Consider the following 21882-nt stretch of genomic DNA (forward strand, 5'->3'; position numbering starts at 1 on the left):
AGAACACTTCCTGCACCGCAAGTCCTCCCTTCAGCTTTACACCCACACATCTACCTGCCTAGTAGATACGTTCAAGCAATTGGCTCCATCAGTGGTTCTGGGGCCCCAGGTTCACAGCACAACCACCTGGAGCTACCATGCTGCCTGAGGGTGACAATTGCTGTGTCTCTTCTCAACTCGGTCTGAAGTCAGATGAGTGGCTAGAAGTCAACTGTGGTGGGATGGTTCCCACCACTGAATTGGCAGACACTAAAATCAGGGCTCCTACCCTCTCCCCAGGAATGAGTTGTTAAACACTGACCAGCACACCCTTCCTGGGAGGGCTGGAGGGTTTGGTAACACCCAGATTGCTGGCCCCACCCACCCACAGGGTTCCTGATCTAGGAGGTCTGGGGTAGGGCCTGAGAAATTGCATTTCTAAAAGTTCCCAGTAACACGAGGCAGCTGGACTCAGAGTCAGAGGCCTGAAGACACTTTAGCATCATGTCCAAAAGGAAAGTCATCATCCTTCCTTCAAGCCCATTCTTTCTCTGTTTTGTGTGTGGGAAATGTCAGCACCATCCTCCCAGTTTCCTCTGCCTGAAATCTGGGGATTGTCTCCTTCTACTTCTGGGCTAAATGATCACCAGATCCTGTCACCTCTCCTCCACCAGCGCCCTCTGATCCTTCCCCTTCTCCTTGACCTCAGGGCCTGGGCCTGGCCTCATTCACACTCCCTCCCTCTTGTCTGTTCCTGTGCCAGACTCCCAGGGAGGAACACACCTACCCTCCTCATCTCTTCTGGTCAATTTTCCTTGTGACTTGGCAGCATGGTCCTTACAAGCTGAGCCATCAATCCCATCGGAGGATTCCAGCATGAAAGGGTTCATGGCTCCCCATTCATTCTCTTCAGGAGACCTTCTGCCTGAAGGTCCCCTCCCTTCATCATTCTTTAGCCCCACCCCCATCAGGGCTGGGCAGCTCTATTTCCTCTGGGATCCCTGTGCCCTCTCTGTCCCCATGGCTTATTGAAGTGCATTGGATTTACAGTGTTGTATTAGATCCTGCTGTATAGATAGTGATTCATATACATGTATATATATTCTTCTTCATATTCTTGTCATTATAGGTTATTAATAGTTACTGAATATAATTCCCTGTACTATAAATTGGTCCTTGTTTATCTGTTTTGTGTATAGTCGTGTCTACTTGCTAATCCCACACTCCTAATTTATCCCTCTTCACCAACACTTCCCATCCTGGTAACCATAGTTTGTTTTCTATGTGTGTGAGTTTGTTTCTGTTTTATAAATAAGTTCATGTGGATCATTTTTTTAGACTCCACATACCAGTGATATATTTGCCTTTGTCTGACTTACTTCACTTAGTATGTTCAAAGTCATGTCCATCCATGTTACTGGAAATGATATTATTTCATTTTTTATGGCTGAGTAGTATTTCATCGTGTGCACATATGACATCTTTCTTACCCATTCATCTGTCCTTGGACTTTTAAGTTGCTTCTGTGTCTTCACTGTTGTAAATAGTGCTGCTGTGAATATTGGGGTCTATGTCTGGGAAACCAAGAGACTGTCATTCTAAGCAAAGTAAGTCACACAGACAAAGATAAATTCTACAAGATATAAGTAATACAAGGAATCTAAACAAATGGCAAAACTGAGACTACTTTGTAATGAAGTCACTGGGAAAAAAGTGCTTCTTAGGGGGCAAAAAGCAAGCTGAGATAGTCCAGCTGAGTAAAAGCCTCTTTTTCCTAGTGACCTCACCTCTGGTTCTACTGGGATTAGGCCTGGATAAAGCCTGACAGCCAGCCTCAGTCTTGGGGAGAAGCATTTAAAGACAGAAACATAAAGGAAGCAGCAAATGAGATTCTCAAGTCTGGTGATGACAGCCATCATCTGCCCATCTGTCTCTGGGTCACTGCATGTCCAGCTGGAGAAGTTCAGCCCACAGACTGACCAGAGAAGTGGACAGTTTCTCTGCCCACAACACTGTGGTACAGAGTGTGGACAGTGGAGACACACTGTCTTTGATCCAAGTTCCAGCCCGGCTACCTGCATAGCCTTGAGTCATGATCTCTGACCCCTGAGCCAGGACCTCAAACCCCTCATTGGGTTTGCTTTGGAAATTAGAAGCCCTCAGATGTCAGGATGCTCTTGCCCATCCCTCCCATGTGGGAGCAGTTTTCTGCTGGCCACACAGAGAGTGAGTACTGGCTTAGACACACACACACACACAAAGACACACACATAGACACCGTGCTCAATGACATTGAATAAGGATGATTGGGTGGGACCGGAAGAGAAACAGACATGGAGGAGGGCATAAGAGAAAGAAAAAAGGGATAGGAGGCATCTCCTACATATGACACCACTCCCTCATTTTTCCATTTTTATTCTGCATATGCTGAGACATCCCTGGAAGAAACTGCTAGAATCATTCCCATTATGCAGGTGGGGAAACAGACAGGCCTGGACAGAAACCAGGACTTATCCAGGATGGCGAACAGGTAAGAACAAGGAGTGGAGTCTGGAAGCCAGGTCGTCTCCTCACAGCTTCATGCAGACCCTCCCCAGGAGCCGTGGAGAGGGCGGGACAGCTGTAACTGTCGAAGATGTGGATTTATGTGGAGAAGGGCATGAGCAGGCAGCAGCCCAGAGGGCTGTGTGTGGAGGTGTTGTCTGAGGAGGGGGTTCCAGGAAGCAGACCCCAGGAAGTGACATCACTTCCTTGACCATAGCCCCCGGCAGAAGTGGAAACTGGCTACCAGGCACCCACATTCTAGTGATGGTGCCAGAGCCAGCACACTTGGTTGGAGACAGTTGATGGAGAAACATGCTCCCTTCCCAATTCCTAGTCTCCCAGGGCTTCTCCATCAGGAGACCCTGGAGTGAGAGATTGTTCAGTAGCTGTAGGAGTTGGTGGAACTCTCAAGCACGATGCCCATCGTCCAGTATGAAGAGGTCATGTAAGGTAATATGAGGTGGCCTGGAACAAGCCAACCTGGGAACAGCCACCTCTGGGAGCCCTCCCTGGTCAGGCCCACTTCCCCTCATCTCCATGTGGGGGAAGGGGGACCTGAGGGGAATTGTCCCATCTGGCAGGAACTTGTTGTACCTGATAGTCCTGTCATGACCACACACAAAGACAGGGCTGGCAGGGGGGAAGAGGAATCCTGAGGGACCTCTTACCCATGCCAATGGGAGTCCAATGCCCTAGGGTTGTCTGCTTTTTTGTCCCTGATGGATGTTTGTACAGAAAGTTGAGTGTGTGTGACTGGAGGGGAGATATCTTATGGATATGAGGACCAGGAAGACAGCGAGACATGGCTCTGAGGTTTCTGCCCAGCTGCTGGGCACTGTGTTTGCAGGACTACACACAGGAGATGGGACAGGACCTGGTCCATGGAGTCCCCTGCTCCATCTCCCTGCAAGAGGGGCAGGTGCCCCATGACACCAACAGAACACAGAATAGTATCAAGGTGATTGAAAGGGAGGAGATGCCACACCCAGGAAGCCCCAGGTAACAGAGCTGCCCTGCTCCTCCCCTGGGCTCCCTCTTTGAGACCTGCTGGCCAAGGAATCTGATGCCCCATCTCTCCCATCTGCCCTCACAGCCCAGGCCCTGCCTTGGCCAGATGCAAAGTCAGTGCCCAAATATAAGTCAGAATCTCAGAAAGACACTTTGACAGAATTTCAGTTCATGTTAAGTCAAGGGTGTTTCTGCATCTTCTATAGATTGTCCTGTTTATTCTCTGTCTCCATGTGTCCACATTACCCTGACAATTCTGTTCCCTCCCACCCCAAGATCAACCTCTGTGTTCTCATCTCTACAATGGGATGCTGTGACAGCAGTTACAGGGATGAGGTAGTTGATGCAGGGATGTGATGTCACTGTGGTGCTGACACAATGATTTGAGACACTAATGCATTTAATCATCGTCCACCGCCCCTTGTACTGTTGATGCCGAGAACCTTGAGTCTGCTCAGGGCTCCCGTATTCCACCTCAGGCACAAGAACTTGAGGCTTGAGGATTCAGTCTGAACTCCAGCCCCAACCCCCTGGGGGTCCCTGGTGCTGCCTCTGACTCATGACTCTCCTCTTTCCTCCCCAGAAGTAAGATATACCATCAGGGACCAGGGATGAGACCTACAGGGTGTGGAGACTTCAGCGACACAGGCTGGAGAAGCTAGTGGCAAACCTGGTGACTGCCATCCTGGGCGACAACCCCTCCTACCTGAAAACATTGCTGGGCACCTATAGAGGTTTTGCTATGACCCAGCATGTGCTGGGCCTTGTGTTCCAACAGTGAGTAATTTACTCTCATGGGACACTGGTGACTGGGGCACCTAACTGCAGTGACATGTGGGATTGTCACTTTACCTCTCTGAGCCTCTGTTTACCCTTTTGCACACTGGGGTCAAGAGAGGATCAGGCCCTAGGAGGGTAGGAACAAAGGGGCCCTTCATGGAAAGTGCTTTCAGGGGCCCTGGACCCTGGAAAAGTCAGCTGGAGATTCTGTGGTTGTGCTAATTTGTCATTATCCTGCCCATGAGGAAGCCTCTGCCTCCTGTGTCACTGGGACTTTGGCCTTTGGTGGAATGGTTTTCCCATTTCAAAGGGGATTTGTGATGCCATTAGCTGTCCCTGTCCTAGGAGAGTGAGAGTAGCGATCCCTTGGAGGGACAAGTGGGGTCCCAGGCCCACTCAGATGTGTGCTATGAGGCTGGGTGGGCTCAGTCATTCATTCCTCAAATATATAGGAAGGGCACCAAGGGACAGGGGCTTTTCTAGGAACAACCATCATTTAATGCATCAAGCAGACCACAGCCCTGCCCTTCAGGGCTTCTATTCTCCTCGGAGTCACACTGTCACACTAGACATCACATCCAGGTAGTGCTCTCAGGACAGGCCATATGACACCTTCCTGGTCTCCTCTAGATATGGATGCATCCTTCCTCATACTGATGAGGACAGTAAACCCCTGCACCAGCTGAAACTGTGAGTCTCTCTAAATGAAGTGGGAGGGACTCCCTTTCTCAAAGACTGTGTGGAGCTGTGGGCTTTGTGGATGGAGAGGGATGAGAAGAACACTGGATCCAACATATCCTCTGATTCTGGCTTGAGAGCAGAAGTCTTAGGGCTTCTCCTGGAAAGAGGAAAGGAGACCCTCAGAGCTGTGGATGTGGCTGTGGTGCTGTGAGGGGCATCCAGGAGGTCTTAGGACTGACTAAGCTCCTGAGAGTACCCACAGCCATCCCCTCTCCATCCCAGCCCTGCCCCCTACTTCCTTCCTGGGACCCAGCACACAAGGGGTGGAGGGCATCCTGCTTACCATCTGGTGGAGCCTCCATGGTGGGGATTTAGCTGGTGCTCAGGGGACCCAGTGAGACTCAGGGGACAGCTGTGGCATCCTATTGGAGGTGAGTGCCAGAGGCAGGAGGAGATTCAGGCAGGATTTCTGGAGGGTTAGACAGCAGGCAGGTGCAGGAGCTAAATTCTGAGCTGTGAGAGGGCCCGTGGGAAGCCTGGGTGGCATACAGAGCCTGTCTGTTCCCTCCTGGGTCAGACAGTCATAGAGCAGCTACTGTGTTCCTGAGATGGCAGTGCTAAGAGCAGACAGCTTTCCTACACTCAGAGAGAACACATCCAGTAGGTGTGGGCAAGGAGAGGGACCGAGCAGTGTGACAGGTGTCCTGAAGAGGTGTGGAGGTGGTCATAGCAATGACAAAGGGCTGTCCCTTCAGAAGGCTAGCAGCAGCCTCTCCTGTGTGTTCAAGGCTGCCTCTGCCCAGACTGCCAGGTAAGATGGGATGTGGAGCAGAGGCAGCGTCTGGATGGGCAGGAGCCAAAGGCAAAAAGGCCCAGGTCCCTTCAGGGCCCCTGGGAGCCCAGCCTCAAAGGAGAGGCCAGGCCTCTGACTCTGGTGCCTTCTGACTACCCCCAGGGCCATGTCCTACATCCTGGGAACCAGGCTGCTCCAGTACCCAGATGATTTCCACCAGCCTCCAGAATTTCCATGCTTTAAGACAGTGCTCACTTACATATAGCTGAGCATGCCTGGCTCTGACCTGAAGCAGCAGGCCCACCTCCTCCTGGCACAGCTGGAGCAAGTGGAACTCCCAGAGGCAAAGAGTGATGGTGAGGAGGATGCAGGGTAGGTGATGGGGTGAGTGAGGAGGGGAAGGCACTGGACCACACAAAGCAGAGCCTCCTGAGGCTGGAACTGACCAGGAGCAATTAGGAGGCTCAGAATCCTCATCCCCTGGACTGCAGTCTGGGAAGCCTTACTGGGGGTGGAATCATGGACTGAGAGTTCATTGAGTAGCTGTGAGGGCTCCCCTGGCTTTGGGAGACACGTGGGAAAGCAGTCCTATTGATGAGAGTTTCCCTTCTTGGAGTGACAGCACCTGCTGCAAAACCCGCTGGGGAAACCCCTCTGGATGGAGAGCCAGCTCCAGCTCTCCTGCCTGCGACAGCGCCAGAGCCAGAGCAGAACGATGTGCTGTATCAGTCAGGCTGTTTCCTGCCCTCATCTTCAGTGCCGGGATGCCTACACTCCTGAGGTGTTTGTGAATTTACAATTCCTGATTATTCTTATTAGTGATAATATATTACTTGTGACCTGTTGTGTCTGGCTGAGTAACAGATGAATAGAATGATAATCATTGTTTTTTGGTTTAAATTTTAAACTTTTAAAAATTAAAAATAAGGCAGGGCATCTCATTAAGGCAGGGTCCTGGATATGTTCCACCCAGGGGAAATTTGATTTGCAACAGTGACACCCACTTGAGCTCCGATGAGCAGAAAGAGTTTTCCCAAAACATATCAGGTGATGGAGAAGCTGCAGGAAAGTCTGAGCCTCAGGCCAGGCATCCTGGGAGGTACTTACAGGCCCTGCCATCCCTCAGGCTCCCCCAGCAGTGATGGACTGCCCCACCCCTTGTCCATCCCCCAGGACTGTCATCCTTGTATTCAGCTTCTGCAGGGGATGCAGCTCTGCCTTTCTCCTAAGACCACAAAGAAGGGATGGGGGGCCAATGATGTCCATCATGGTAAAATCAGGGGGTCCCATGGCCAGAGGTAACTGAATGAGGCCTTAGTTAGCAACCTCTCTCTTCTCTGCCTGAAGATGGATGCCCCCATGCACACAGCATAGGTCCTCACAAGGAGGAGATGCTGAGCTCTTCCTGGAGGGGAAAAGACTGAAGCCCCTTATTCAACTGGGAGCAGACAAAGAGAGATCAGAGGACCCAGGGGAAGGGCCGCCTGGGCTGAGGCTCCACCTTCATGCTTAGGAGCACAGGCTCAGTGTTGGTTTGTAGGACTTGGCCAGAATTGATCACACCCAGGTGTGAAGGCAAAACCAAATTCACCTCAACAAAATGCCTTCAGTACAGAAGCCCAGACATCCCTTGTCCACTTGGAAGTTTTGGAAGCTTGAGATGCTATGTAGCTCATGATGGACCTGGGGCTCACTCACATACTTCCAAATTCTTGTAAAACCACATATAACACCTGTCAGACTTCTGATTCTGAGAAGGGGCCCACCTGGTCAAACCTCTAAGGAGATGCTCCAGTGTCAGCCAGTCATGGAAAACTTGCAGCTAAGCTGTCAGGACCTGTAGTCAGGCTCCAAGAGCCATCCAATCCCCTACCAGTTACCCACTTATACGTTCTGTAGTTTTGCTTTTAGAATTTCTTCAACCCGTCAACCCCTGGGGTTCATACTGTTAATTACAGGTAAAAGCTGTGAGTTCCTGGTTTGCAAACATTTTAAATGACAAATCAATCCTTTTGCTTCAAGAAATCCTGATTCTTTTCTGGGATTTAATTCCAATTTTAATATGACATCAGAAACAGTGCGTAACTTATTTAGATTAATTATTTTCAAATCATGATTGAATATTTACTGTATGTCAAACACTGAGCAGAGAGCAGACTGAGAACTGATTGAGGAGCTTCCTGGTCTGGGAGAAGCTCTGAATCCACAGAAGGAGAGAAGACATTCTGGGAAGTGCCTGCCATACTAGGAATATGGACAGGAATCATGCTCGGTACATTCAGGGAATGATCCTAGATTTAGAAGCTGCCTGGGGGTGACAGGATGGGCTCCACTTTCAGAGACAAACAAAACATGGTTGGGGGGAAACTGGTAGCTGGAGCAATGGAAGCAGGTCCTTTAAGGACAAGGGATCAGAAGGAACATTATGCAGCTTGGAAATTCATGTTTTCTAAAGTTTTCAATAGATAGGGTAATTACACATGTTAAGTGCAAAAGTGACCAGTAATATATCTCATTTCAGTTTTTCAAGTTGTACATCATTTTAGATGAAATGAGACAAATATGCTGTGTGATGCACTTCTAATCTGTTTTTACATTTTATTGTTAATATAAACAGCAAAGGGCCATGCATATCTTTGTTTGGATATGCTAACTTCTCTGCACCAGATACACAGGGCTGGGATGTGCACAAGTGACCCTAGCACGTTCCCACTCTCTCCCTACAGGTCCTGTGACACATCGACCTCCTTTCCCTTGTCTGCTGTGGACCCACAACACAGCTCAGGGGCTTCATCAACACTCCCTGACACCTTGCCCTTGGGAAATGCCCTGTCATGTCATGATCAAGACAAGGACTTCAAGTAGAAGGCACACTCAAGACTTCAATTTTATGGAATTTGGTTTCTCCTAACAGCAAGACTGACGTTGAGATGCTTTCTCTGCCACATCTACTGTGAGAATGAAGACAATTCTCAGCAATCAGACTATCGACATTCCAGAAAATCATTTTGAAGGGACTCACAGTAATTGTGAAGGGCCCCAGAGGCACCCTGAGGAGGGACTTCAATCACATCAATGTAGAACTCAGTCTCCTTGGAAAGAAAAAGAGGCTCCAGGTTGACAAGTGGTGGGGAAATAGAAAAGAACTGGCTACTGTTCACACTATCTGTAGTCATGTACAGAACACGATGAAGGGTGTTACACTGGGCTTCCATTACAAGATGAGGTCTGTGTATGCTCACTTCCCCATCAACGTCATTATTCAGGAGAATGGTTCGCTTATTGAAATTCAAAATTTCTTGGGTGAAAAATGCATTTGCAGGGCTTGGATGAGGCCAGGTGTTGCTTGTTCAGTATCTCAAGCTCAGAAAGATGAGTTAGTTCTTGAGGGAAATGACATTGAACTGGTATCAAATTCAGCTGCTTTGATTCAGCAAGCCACAACAGTTAAAAACAAGGATATCAGAAAATTTTTGGATAGTATCTATGTTTCTGAAAAAAGAACAGTTCAGCAGGCTGATGAATAATATCGAAGTTGTCTGGGTACAGAAAGAGCAAGATGCCAGATGACTCCTCAGATTCAGTTGTAATATCTTAAGGATACAATAAAAGCTGTGTTGATTGGGAAAAAAAAAAAGGTTGATGTTGTGTGTGTGTGAATGTTACCTGTTTGTCTGACATCCCATGGAGCCAGCAGCACACATGCCATTCCTCATAGCCACCAGAGGGAGGTGTATAACTGTTTATGACAAACACTCTGCTCCATTCAAAAGTGGTCCTTTCCAATTTAGCCTTCATCAGAACGTGTTTTATAAACTGAGGATTTCTTTAAGGTATATAGATTGCTTTTCTTCTTTAATCTCATTTCAGATCTAATGTAAATACACTACAATTCACAAATATAGTTGAGCCACTGAGTGCAAGTTGTCCCTTGTGACAGATAGACATGTATAATTCTGTGTCCAACCCCCATTTGTGTCCACCTCTGTCCCTTCCTCATTCCCTCCAACCATCTGTAAATATCTATTTAATTGACCATCAGTATAATGTTGTAGAGATATTTTAAAATATATTGTCTTTTGTGTATGTGATATAGATCATTGTGTGCAAGTGGTCTGCTCACAGGACTGTGGGATTGTCCCTGAGTCCCTAGGGGTCAATTAAAGGTGGCAGTAGGTCTCAGTGGGAGTCACTGAAAGGGAAGATCTCCTGCTCAGCACAGCCAAGGTGGGTCCACACTGTCTCCTGTCCCTTGAGCACTGAGTCTGCTTTCCCCTGTGGAGCTCTGCTAAAATCCTGTGTATCCTGAAGGGGCATCAGGGTCAGAATGAAGGACACTGATTATAGGAACTCTGGGAGGGGTACAGGTTATGATTTTAATTACCTTGGTCCTTTGACAACAACAGCTTTTCCTGTGTTGTGTTATAACAAACACTTAGCCACCTTGGAGCAGAGTCTATGCCTTGGTTTAAAGTGTATTTCAGGTCTCTAGCCCAGCACTTGTCCAAGAGGATGTGCTTGTATTGCTGATTGAATACATTTGGGAGGGAAAATATGACAGGCTTGCAAATGATTTTGAAATGGGGACTTTCCTGGAGTTTTCCCGATGGGAAGTCATCATAAATAGGCACCTTCCTCACCTGCCAGGCTCATTACCCCTGATGACCTTCCTATGGGTGTGTCTTTGAAGAATCAACTCCTGGTTCTGGGTGATGGAAGAAGGAAAACAATGTGTTCCCTTAGCATTCTGGGACATGAGGTTACTTGGTGGCAATTGTAGCTCTTCAAAATCAGTGCCACCCTCTGAATTTGGGCCCCTGTATTTCCAGAAGTCCCCCAAGGCTCTAGTCCTCTCAACTAGGTCAGATCAAAGTCAGAGGAAGTGTGGGGTGAATGCAATTTTCCTCTGGGGACAGGTGCCTCTACCTTCACAGGGAGAATGGGCTGTGGAGGGTGTGGTACAGGGCCATTTTTGGATCAGCTGTGTCCCAGGGGCCCTTTGCAGGGGGCCACATTGGTTTTTGGTAACCTTCTGTGGATTAGGTGTGCCCAGGCCAAGCATAATATCTTGACAAGAATGTTTCAATTCAACACAAATGTACTATCTCTACAGAGCCCAAAATGTGTAATGAAATTATTTAATCTAGAAAGAAATCAGTGACCTGTAAAAAAGTTGGTGTGCATTAAGGTAACCATCTCCACACAAATCTCAGTAAGCTCCTACTTAATGTGCAGGCAGCACTGTCCACCTGGGCTGCTGGCTGTGATGCTGTTTGTTATTTCAGGAGCGCCTGTCCTGTCCCCCTGCCCTGCATTGACACAGTGAGCATTGTGCCCAGCGATGAAGATGGCCACCCCAATAGCAAATGGACATTGGAATTCCTTAAGAGGCACTTTACAAAGGCAGATTTCCAGGCTCTGGTCTTGGAGATTCTGACTCAGTAGATCTGAGAAGGAGACCAAGAATCTGCATTTTCCCATGCAGGCAGGCCTGTGGAACAGTGTTTGGACACAATCAAGTAGTGGTGTGGACACTGTTGTCATGCAGAGTCTTGCAGGGATCCAGGCTCAGCCACTCCTTCCTGTGGACTCCCTGAGCATGAAACTTTCAGTCTTGGTTTATTTTCTAGAAAAGGAATACACCACGTATGTCCTTCTTAACCCCTGGGCGGCTCATGGGGATCAAGGGAGATGATATGAGTAACATAAGAAAACAGCTAACATTCATTAACTATTGACCATTTCCAGGCACCAGATGAAGCACTTTGCCTGCATAACAGTCTTCATAAAAAACATCATAGGAGGAATTTACTTTCATCTCTGTTACTTCTGTTTTAAAGATGAGTGAGCTGAGACACAGGGAGGTTAGGCATCTTGTCTAAAGTCTCTGAGCTTGGGATGTGAGCTCTGGCATGAGCGCAGGGCCCAGGCTCCTCTCCAGTTCCCCTCGTGAAACCTGGTAAGTGCTGGGCACAAGTGGCAGTGGTGCGGGATCCAGCTTTCCTGCCCCGTCCTCCACTGACAGCATCAGGAATTAAGGTCTAAACCTGAGGGATCTGACAGGTTGGAGAGCCTTGAACATTAAACATGGCTGGCCAGTGCCCTTCTGCAGTAGAGCAAGGAGCAGATGGTCCTCATGTGACCCTCCCCTCCCTGCCAGCTGTCAGGGGTGTGGAAACATGCACCAGTTTCTGCTGATGGGAAGGAAGGAAAACACAATGACAATAACAAGTCCAGCTGGGGCACAGGCTGCCATCTTGAACTGCCAAGGCCAGAAGCCAAAATATTGAGAATTCTTAAAACATCTCTTTACACTTCTATATTTGACAAGGAGAAGAGGATGCTACCATTTATTGAGCACCAACTCTATGCAAAACACTTTTGAACTGTCATTTCTTTTAAGCCTCACAGAACCCCTGTGAAGCAGGGTTTCTTTCTGAGCCCATTCTACAAGTGAGAATCCTGGGTCTCAGAAGTGCTAATTAAGGTCTTCAGGGGCCAGCAAGCAATGCACAGTGGATCTTATTCAGAGGGGCCTAGCTCCAAAGCCCTGCCCTTCCTGTGTCACAGCACCCCATACAGGACACTTCCCCTCCATCATGGTGGCCGGCTTTGACAAGGCTCTTACCTCACAACCAACACCTGGATACTCTTTCCATACAACTTTAGATCTTGAAGATGAAGCTCTCTGTCTCATGACAGGACCAGGGCATCCTAAAGCATGTGGGAAGGCTAAGAAGACTGAGTTAAAGGAGTTTCAACCTCATGCTAAGGTTGTGCCCATTTCAATTATCAGCCAGGCCAAGATGAAAAGTCACAATTAACCGACCACTACTTAGTACCAAGAACTTGCTCATAAATGACATGAGTAAAGTGTCATCACCACCTTGCCAGATTGGGTTGTATTATCCCATTACAGATGCAGAACCTCAAGGTCAATGAAGGGGAAGGGAAAGAGGGAGGTGGGAGTGCTATTCCCCCTGTCCTCCCCCCGCAGCCTGGGCCTGCCCCTTCCTTGCCCAAATCCTCTCCCTCCTGCTGACTGACAGGCTAGTTCCACCTGCTCAGGTTTATCCTTTCAGCATTAGGCCAGTAATTGCCATTAACATGCAAATTCTGTAGGAAAGGCTGGTGCTTAAACCCTTATCACGTGTTTCTACTTTGGAGCTAGGATGGATCAATCAAAGTAAAGTATGGTTGGTTTTGATTCAGGAAGGCAAGGGGGTTGGAGAGGAAAAGAGGGAGTGGAAGGCTAGAGGATAAGAAGACACAAAATGGGAACTTGGGAGCCCTACTTGTGGCTTCACAGACTCTGGCCTCTTTTCCCCCAAACATCTACATTTGTATGAATTCATCTTTGAACTCCTTGTGTTCATTCAGGTACTTGATAATTGTTCTTGCTCACTGGAGCCCCTGCCAAGTAGAAGGTTCTGGTTCTGAGGGGCAGCTCAGGCCCAGGGAGAGGGTTCCTAGCCTTGCCAGATAGGTATGTTAGTGGCTTTCCCATTTCTGTTTGTGGAAATAGTAATGGGGAGCCAGGCAAGGTGAAGAGGTTCAGGTTCTGTTTTCAACTGTATTATGAATGGGAACCCCTTTCCAGGCTCAAGGGAGAGCTCTGCATAAGATGGTGTATGTCACCACCCACACATGGACTTACACACACACATACACACACACAGATTTCCATCTGCCCATGAATGATCCCCCTGAAACACTCAGCAAAGCAAGGGTTGGGATGTGAGAGATGGGAGGTGGTGAGTCAGTGCTTTCTGAGACAGGATAATGAGTTCCATAACCTGTGTCACTGGAATGAGCCAGCATAGCAGTCAGGAGCCTGGGCTGGACCATTTTCCACCACCAGTGCCTTGAGCAAGTCATTTAACCTCTCAGCAGGCAGCTCCCTTTTCTGACCTGTAAAGTGGAGGTAATACCAGGACCTACCTCATAGAATTGTCATGAGGACTGAATGAGCACACATAAAACATTTAAAACAATGCTTGGCACCTAACAGGTGCTCAGTAAATATGTGCTGAATGAATAGAATAGTCATTTCATCATTATTATATTCTTACCAGGAGGAACTTCCCAGGGTGGCTTCAGATTCAGTGGGAAGAGGGAGCACAGCCCTATTAAGATCCCCACACCTGTCCTTCTGGTGGGTCCAGATGGCCTGCAGACTCATCTCAGTTCTCAGTCTAGGAAGGAAAGGGAGAACAACCAAATGTCTCAAAGCAAAACAAATGATGGAATCTAGGATAAGATGGAGAGGGGGGTTGATGTCTTACAATTAAATAAAGGCATTGCCACAGAGCTGCTTCTGGAGAGACAGTCAAGGCAGGCCTGTTTTTGTGTTTTTTTGTTTTTTTGTTTTTTTGTTTTCCCCTAACTCCAGGCTTGGACTGGTTGATAATGTTGAGCTTCCTTTTGGATCTGAATGATCCATAGAAGGAAAGCTTATTTTTCACTTTTTCCCCCCCAGTGCTCTTCACTCCCTTCTCTGCCCCCTTTCCTGGGATTTGACTCCAATATAAGAAACCAAAATGGTGGCACTTCCTTGATGAGAGCAGAGACCATGTAGCTGTGTGTCTCTAGAGGGGATGGAGTCCTACATAAACTACTTGGCTGATCTCCTTATGAAAAGCAACTGACAGATGGGGACGGAGCTGTGCTTTATCATCCGTGTCCCCCACTTCTTGACCATGTGGGAAGGATGACTTCAACAGACCCTGGTATTAGGCCTGGTGGAGGTGGGAACAGCTGTGGGGCAAGGCAGATCCAACTGGGGCCTGTGGGACTTTAGTTTCCCACATATGCATGTATGTAAGGGGATCTAGCAGATGGGCAGCCTGCAAGCTTGGGTAGAGAATCACTGACAAAGCAGCAGTAGCTCTGAATATATCACAGTGACCTGGGTTGCAAATTTCACTCCAGGGGATGGGGACTTGGACCAACATGGAGAAAAGGCATTCAACCCAATTTTTCCTGCAATGCCAGAGGAATAAAACAAGTCAGTGTTGAATGCAAAATTAGCTTTGGCCAGTCTCCAGAGTGATTTGAGCTATTTAGGAGTCATGGAGAACAAGCCAAAGGAAGTTCAGTAGTTTGCTTCTTGATTTGTCAAGGGAGCAGAAAGAGGGGATGGATCACCAGGTGGCTGGGTTCCCTGAGTCACTTGTTAGGGAGCAGATGAATGAAGATGGCTGGAACTCATGAGAAGGATCCTAGGACATTGACTTTGGGACAACTCCTGGCACAATTTAGCAGGCAGATCATAATCCCAGCAGATGCATGGGTAATCTGGTGTTCCCGCTCAGTGGCACCAGTCACTGAAAGGACCATATCAGTTTCTGAAAACCTTCCTACAGGCTAAACTCTTCTTCAAGACCCTCTGCAAAAGGTAAACTCAGGCAGAATGTAGACATTAGGGATTCAGTGGAGAGAAAAGCCACAGAAACGCTGAGGCCAACTCCACTACAGCCAGCCTGTTGGAGTTGGGAGTGGATGCTGTCGGTGCCCTCCTTGTCTCACCTTTCCCAGCTGGTGCACTCCTCCAGCTGCTGTGAGAGTTGGCCATTAAAGGCTCCAGCTGCCCCTTCCCCAGAGAATTGCTCTCTGCCAAATGCTTGTCCTGTCAACCCTTCTGTCTCAAGGTGAGACCAGCCCTGTGCTCTCATCCATACTCCAAAACTCCCTGCAGGGTCAGGCTGAACCAGATCACCAGCTGAGGCCACATCCTTGCTTAGTCCCTTCCTCTGCTGGATCCTGCCTCCCCTGTGCACCTTCTACTGAGACCACCCCCTCCAGACATCATTTGAACAAGAATCCCCATTGTGGACTTGGCTTCTAAGTAACCCAACCTATGAGACAGTTGGGGAAAGAGGGGCATTTCACAACAGTCCCAAACCTGACTATGCATCAGAATCACCAGGGCAGCTTTTGAAATACAGATTCCCAGGCCCTGCATCCCAAGAATCTGAATCTGCAGGTCTGAAGTGATAGTTTTGCTAAGTGGCTCCTTGGTAATTTGAAAGCAGCCAGTCCTTTGACTAATGGGAACCAATCATTCTGGCTCATGGTATTTCTTCCCTTCCGTAGATCTTTTAGAAAACAGTTATTGATCAAGCTCAGGAACAAATCACACCATCTGTCAAAGACTGAGAAGCAGAGATTTAAGTAAATGGGTCCACAGTTCTCAGCAAGCCTCTTGCAGTGCAGTGTGCTATGCTGACTCTCAGAACTTTTTAAGCAGATTGTACCTTCACATGCTCTTTTTCATGTGTCCTGAAATGTGGAGGTCTGTCTGGCTGGGAAAAGGGAGTCTCTTTTGAGGCACTGAGTTACCATGGAGCTTTCCAAAAAGATGTATCTGAACAAACTGAGAATTTAATTAATGCTTCCCAGTCCCCGCACTCAGGAGTGTTAACCTGCAAACCCCTCCCCCTCCTTTTTTCACACACAGGCCAAGATTTTCAATATGATTTGCTGTGTGCATTATTTGATGATGAAATTTGAAAACAAGTATTTTGTTCTGCTACTGGGGACCCTGTAATAGGAAGACTCATGACTAGGTTCTTGTGAAAGACACAATCCTAACACATTCTAAGTAAGTTAATTAAATAACTGAATGAAGATGGTTCAGCCTAGTGCAGAATAAGGGAGTATTCTGCATTTTGTAACAATAATGATGAGAATCTTGAAAAGAAGAGCAGCAAAACATGATTGCTGAGATTTGAATGCTTACTGTGTACAAGGCCCAGCACTAATTACTTGGTCTGCATATCTTTTTTTTTTTTTAATTTGAAGTATAGTTGATTTACAATGTTGTGTTAGTTTCTGGTGTAAACATCAGTGGTTCAGCTATACACATATATATTTAATCCTCCCAGGAACTCTTTGAAGTAAATATATACATTAGGGGTGCATGAAGGCCTCAAAAAGATGGAACTTTATTTGCCTCTTGTGTGAAAAAAAGTCCAGGGCTGGTATGTAATGAGCAACCCAGGCTCTTTCCAGCTCTTGGATCCACCATCTTTGTGATCCTCATCTTCCCAGCCCAAGGTGGCTCCTGGATCTCCAGTCATCACATCATTAGCCCAAACAGGAGGATTAAAGAAGGAACATGATGTTTGTGTTCTAAAGAGACTTTCTAGAAATCCCACACCACAGCTGCTTTGACCTCATTGGCCAGACAGAAGCCTCTAGCTGCAAGTGAGGCCTGGACATGTAGCCTTTTGGTTGTATGACCGTGGACTGAGTTTTAAAAATTGAGGTTTTTATCAATTTGAAAGGGAAGGAAAATATGGAAGGTTGGGTAGGAAATTAACAGTTTCTGCCATAGTAGGGGATATTCTTATCACCATTTTGCAGATAAGGAGGATGAGGCACTGAGAGGTTTAGCCACATGACTTAGCCGTGTTCACATAACTTATGGTGGCAGAACCACAGTAGGACCCTGGTCTCTCTGACCCAGTGGTCCCTCTTAACTAGTCTTCTTTCCTGCAATTTTTGCTATTTTGTAAAATAGCCATGTTACCTTAGAGTTACACTTGTTCATTTTCTTTCTGGGATGCCTTTGCCCTCTTCTTGGTATAAATCCTAGACAGGTGTCAGAACTCATCTCTGAGGTCCCAGAAAGCCCTTCCTTGCACCCCCAGCTGCTTTCTTCCTTCAGCAAATACTTATTAAACACCTGCCTCCAGTGCCAGGCACTATTCTTGGCTCTTGTGCTGCATCAGTGAGAAAAACGAACTTCTGCTAGCTTAGTAACTGTGTCATCTTGATCATGTTATTTAAGCTTTCTGAGCCTCAGTTTCCTCATCTGTAATATGGGAATAATAGAATTTATCCCACAGAGTCATTGTAAGGATTGAATAAGATACTAAAAAGAAAGTGCAGTCACTGACATCATTACATTTCATAAAATGTACATATCACTGTGACTTCTGGTTGTTGTTTTGAGCATGTCTTATCTTCCCCAATAGGCTGTAAACTTCTCATGGGCAGGAATAGTATCCAGGGCCTCTAGCATCATCCAGATATCTTACTTACCAATGTGGGGGCTTAGTAAATGTTGAGTGGATCAAAAGGGTCCCAGGGTAGAGAGGACTTCCTGCTTGCTTATGCTGCTAGATAAGGAAACTGAGAGGTAGAGCTAGCCCCATAGGAACTTTTTTTTGGTCTCATTTAAGCTTTGAGTTGTGGTGGGTGGTGTGCTAAAGAGAAATAAGACTGACAAGACTGAGTACTAATCTGCTCATACTCTCCTGGAAGGCCAGAAAAAGAACATATATTCTTTTCTTTTTAGGGTTTCTTTTCTTCACCTTCTCTGATAGATGGAACATTCCAGCAAGTCCTGTGCTGACCTCTTCCTGTGTTTTTTCTGTCTCCTCGTTCTCCCCACCATACCTTCTATCGCTCACCTTGGTCTCTGCCACCTATGGGAATGATGCCAATGGCCTAGTGTCCACAGAAGAAACTTCTGGAAGTCCAGAAGCATCATGCATCCAGGGTCCCAGAGCTGTTGCATTCTAGTCCCACAGACAGAATCCCACAAAGAGCTAACCAGCAGTTCCATTGAAACTGCACACCGGGTGTGCTGGCCACTGCACTCCCTCCACTTTGTCTTCTCAGCCCAGCCTTCCCTCCAGCCCTTCAGCAGAGGTGAAAGGCAAGTTCACAGGATGTGGGGCCTTCTTTCTTCCCTGACATCTGGTTGGATTATGGGCAGCTAAATAGTGGCTTTGCCAGGAACAGCAAAAGCTTATTCACTGTGGTTTTTAAACACCAAGTGCAAATATTTTTCCTTTTCAGCTTGGGGTCACTGGAAAGGAAAAAACAGGGCCAAAAAGGAGATTAACCTTTTAAAACTATTACGACTTTCAAAAGAAAATAAACCAATGGTATCCTTTACTTCTGTTCTGAGATTTTATGACTGATTGTTGTTTGAGGCAAGACTGGGAATCCAAAGATTTTTAAATACTGTTTTAGTTTCTTTTTCTACTCAAAAGCCCACCTTGATTGCTTTCAAGAGCCCACACAAATCCCAGGAAAGTCCAGGGCCATGCTCTTTGCTTTCTCTCTCATCTGTCCTCATTACTGCCCCACTTTGCCTCTACCTTCTCCATAGCCCTTTGATTTCTTCCCTTAAGTGGGGCCCCAACACTCTACAAATGGGAGGGGACACAGTCAGAAGCTCTACAGTTGGCAGTATTTTAGGCAGTGCCCCTGCCATCCACGGGTGCTGCTGACAGATGCCTGGAAGGCTGACAACTGTGTCTGGATCCAGGTTCCAGCCAGAACTTCTGTTGATTTGGGCCATCTTAGTGCATCCCAGAACCTTAGCACCATTCTGATCCTCTTCAGAAATGATGTCACCCACTCCAGCTCTGGCCCCACATGATTGTGGAGCAGAAGCAGGGAGCTGATGACACTGCCATTGCCAGAAACCCGGTGACAGTGTGAGAAGAGAGCAAGTCCCTCTCCCTTGTGATGAGTTATTTCCGTGTCCTCACTGGACCACAAAGCACACATTCTTCTCTGACTCTCCCTCAGTTTCCCTTCTTCCCTTTGTCCACCCTTCCAGCTTCCACACATGGATGCAGTTGCTGATTTCAGGTGGGAGGGAGAGCCTGTGCCATGAGGACATAAAGGCTGTTAGAGCAGAGCTGTGGAAGTCTCTGTTCTCCTTTTCTTGTCAGGGGGATGATCTGAAACAGGCTCCAGGTTGGTCGATGTTTGTGAAAGGGCTGAAGGATGCTTGCCATGTACTATTACTGTTGTTATGGCAACACAATGGTCTAACATGTTGTTACATGTGCCGTTTGTGTTGGGGGTGGGAGGGGATCAGAAACTGATTTGCAAACTTCAAAGAGCAAACTCCAGTTGTATCCCACCCTCATCCTTTCAGCACGTGTGCAAGTATTTGCCGATCTGTTGAATAGCTCAGCCTCACACTGACTTAAGTTGTTTTCACAGCCAAGTGAACCAGTCCTGGCCTGGTGTGAAGAATGAGAGGTGATGGGGTGATGGAAGGCAGTGTATTCCTTCTCATGACTGGGCAGTCAGCATCGGGGCAGGGCTGGGCTGCTTTAGCTCCCTGGGTTTAGTATTTGCCCAGCTTCTGGGCTCTGGTCACATGCTAGTGGTTTCCATAGCCATGTGGCACTTGGCAAAGCTTCTCAAACCCTTGGGGCCTGAGAGTCTGCATGTCAAACAAGCTCTCAAGTGATGCCAGTACCACTGGCCCCATGCCCTCTATTGCACCTTGAGCAGCAAGTCTGGGAAGAAAGTACCATTGCCTTCTGAACTCCTCCAGGGCTGAGAGCGCTGCTAAGCCCCTCCGCTGGGACAGGGTGTGCTGGAGGCTGCCTTGGAATCCTGATTTGCCATTCAAGTGAACCCCACAGGGATTAGCAGCAGGGCCTGCACTTGGGTGAGACCATTTGCCCCTCCAGGGGGGAGTCTGTGAGGCAAGGCAGATTCTGTGGGAAAATCTGCCACCCTCCTTGTCTAAGGTTGCTCTTCCTCACCCTCCTACCCCACTGAGATCCAATTTAGGCCCCCAGAGACTCCCAGAGTTCTTTGAAGAAACATCCCATCCCTAAGAAGCAGAGCAGGAATCCAAGCTTGCCTCTCACCTGATGCCTGCCCAAGAATGCAGGTATTTGGGGTTGGCAGCACTTCCTGGCCAGTCTCAGGGGAGGGGGCTGAGGGAGGCCAGCCTGATGGAGAGGGGCTGGTGCTGCAGCAGCTCCCCATTCTGGGGCAGTAAGAAGAAAGAGAGCCCTTTCACAGCAGCCAGCAGGAAGGAGGCAGGCCCTGTCTGACCCTTAGTGATGACCTTGATGGTTTTGCTCAGAGGCTCCAAAGCTTTGTGGACTTTGGGCTGTTCTTTCTGGCTGTGTTTGCAACTCTGTGCCCCTTGTGAGGGGGTGGACCACTTAGGACAGGGAGAACAAGCCTTTCCCCCTCATCCTCTGCTGCACTGACACTGGCCTGTCTTCCAGAAGGGCCCAGAGGGCAGCCCAGAGTGGGGTCAGGGCAAGAGACTCAGGCTGGGGTCTGGGGTCTGGGCTGAGGGAGAGGCCTGGGTGGGCTCCATCCTGAGTCCTGCACTGGCTGGCTGGGCCCTACCTGCCAGTCCCTTTCCCCTCCTCTGTCACCCTGCCCCTCCTGTCTTCTTGGAATTCCTCAGTATCCTACTCTCATCCTGAGATCAGAGAGATTGCTTTATCTCCCTATCGCCCCAAACAGCCATGAACTGGGAGTCCTCAGACTAAAGTTCCCCAATTTCTAGTTTCTGTTCCATTTTAAATGGCCATAAGCCATTTGGGGGCTAACCTGAGTTCTGTAGTCCTAAATCTGATAGTCATCACAGGAGGTTGGCCACAGAGCTGGACCTGTTTGAGCAGTGTTGAACTCTTTGCAGCACTCCCCCTGCACCGTGGTTAGCCCTTCCATTTTGACTCAGGCTCCTGAGTGGCAGGGGCAGTGCCTGTCTTACATTTCTTCTAGAGATGCTACCACCATCCTTGTCGTGTTGAGCAGGCAGCGGGGCGGGGAGACGGTGAGTGTTGAAGTGGCTGCTCTCCTGCCCCAGCTAAGTCCACTTACTCCAATTTTGCCTCCTGTCTCCCTGGAGCCTGAGGCTGTGCGTGGCTCCAAGGGCCATGCGTTGGCCAAACTACTACCAGTGTGGTTGGTTATCTGCAGCCCTGCTGCATGGAAGTGTGTTCCACCCTGCCATCTGAGAACACACCTTCTGAGTTGCTTTTCCAGGTGTGGTGATGGGGAGGCACTGGTTTGTTTCTGCTTTGTTACCTAAGGGCCCTTAGGATGGGAAGGAATCATGCCTGTGGACCAGGTGGCTTCTGGTGGGTGCCACTGAACCTCTGTCAGTTTCTTCAGGGCATCACGCTTTCCAAATTTGGGAGGAAATTTGTTCAAATCTGAATCCCAAATATCATGCACATTTACGATGAATTGCCATTATCTGCTGTGCAGGCCGCACCTTGGACCAATCCAATCAGAACCTTTGGGGGTGGAGCCAGGCATCCATGCTTTAAAAGCCCCCGGGTGGATTCCAGTGTGCAGGCAGG

The 21882-nt window shown here is 48.1% G+C and overlaps 1 pseudogene; it reads left to right on the plus strand.

Moving 5' to 3' along the window:
• Positions 1 to 2621: 2621 nt before the first annotated feature.
• Positions 2622 to 9399, plus strand: LOC141579008 (large ribosomal subunit protein uL6-like; annotated as a pseudogene).
• The last annotated feature ends 12483 nt before the right edge of the window (positions 9400 to 21882 follow it).

The sequence above is a fragment of the Camelus bactrianus genome, chromosome 11, assembly GCF_048773025.1.
Source record: "Camelus bactrianus isolate YW-2024 breed Bactrian camel chromosome 11, ASM4877302v1, whole genome shotgun sequence".
NCBI lineage: Eukaryota > Metazoa > Chordata > Mammalia > Artiodactyla > Camelidae > Camelus > Camelus bactrianus.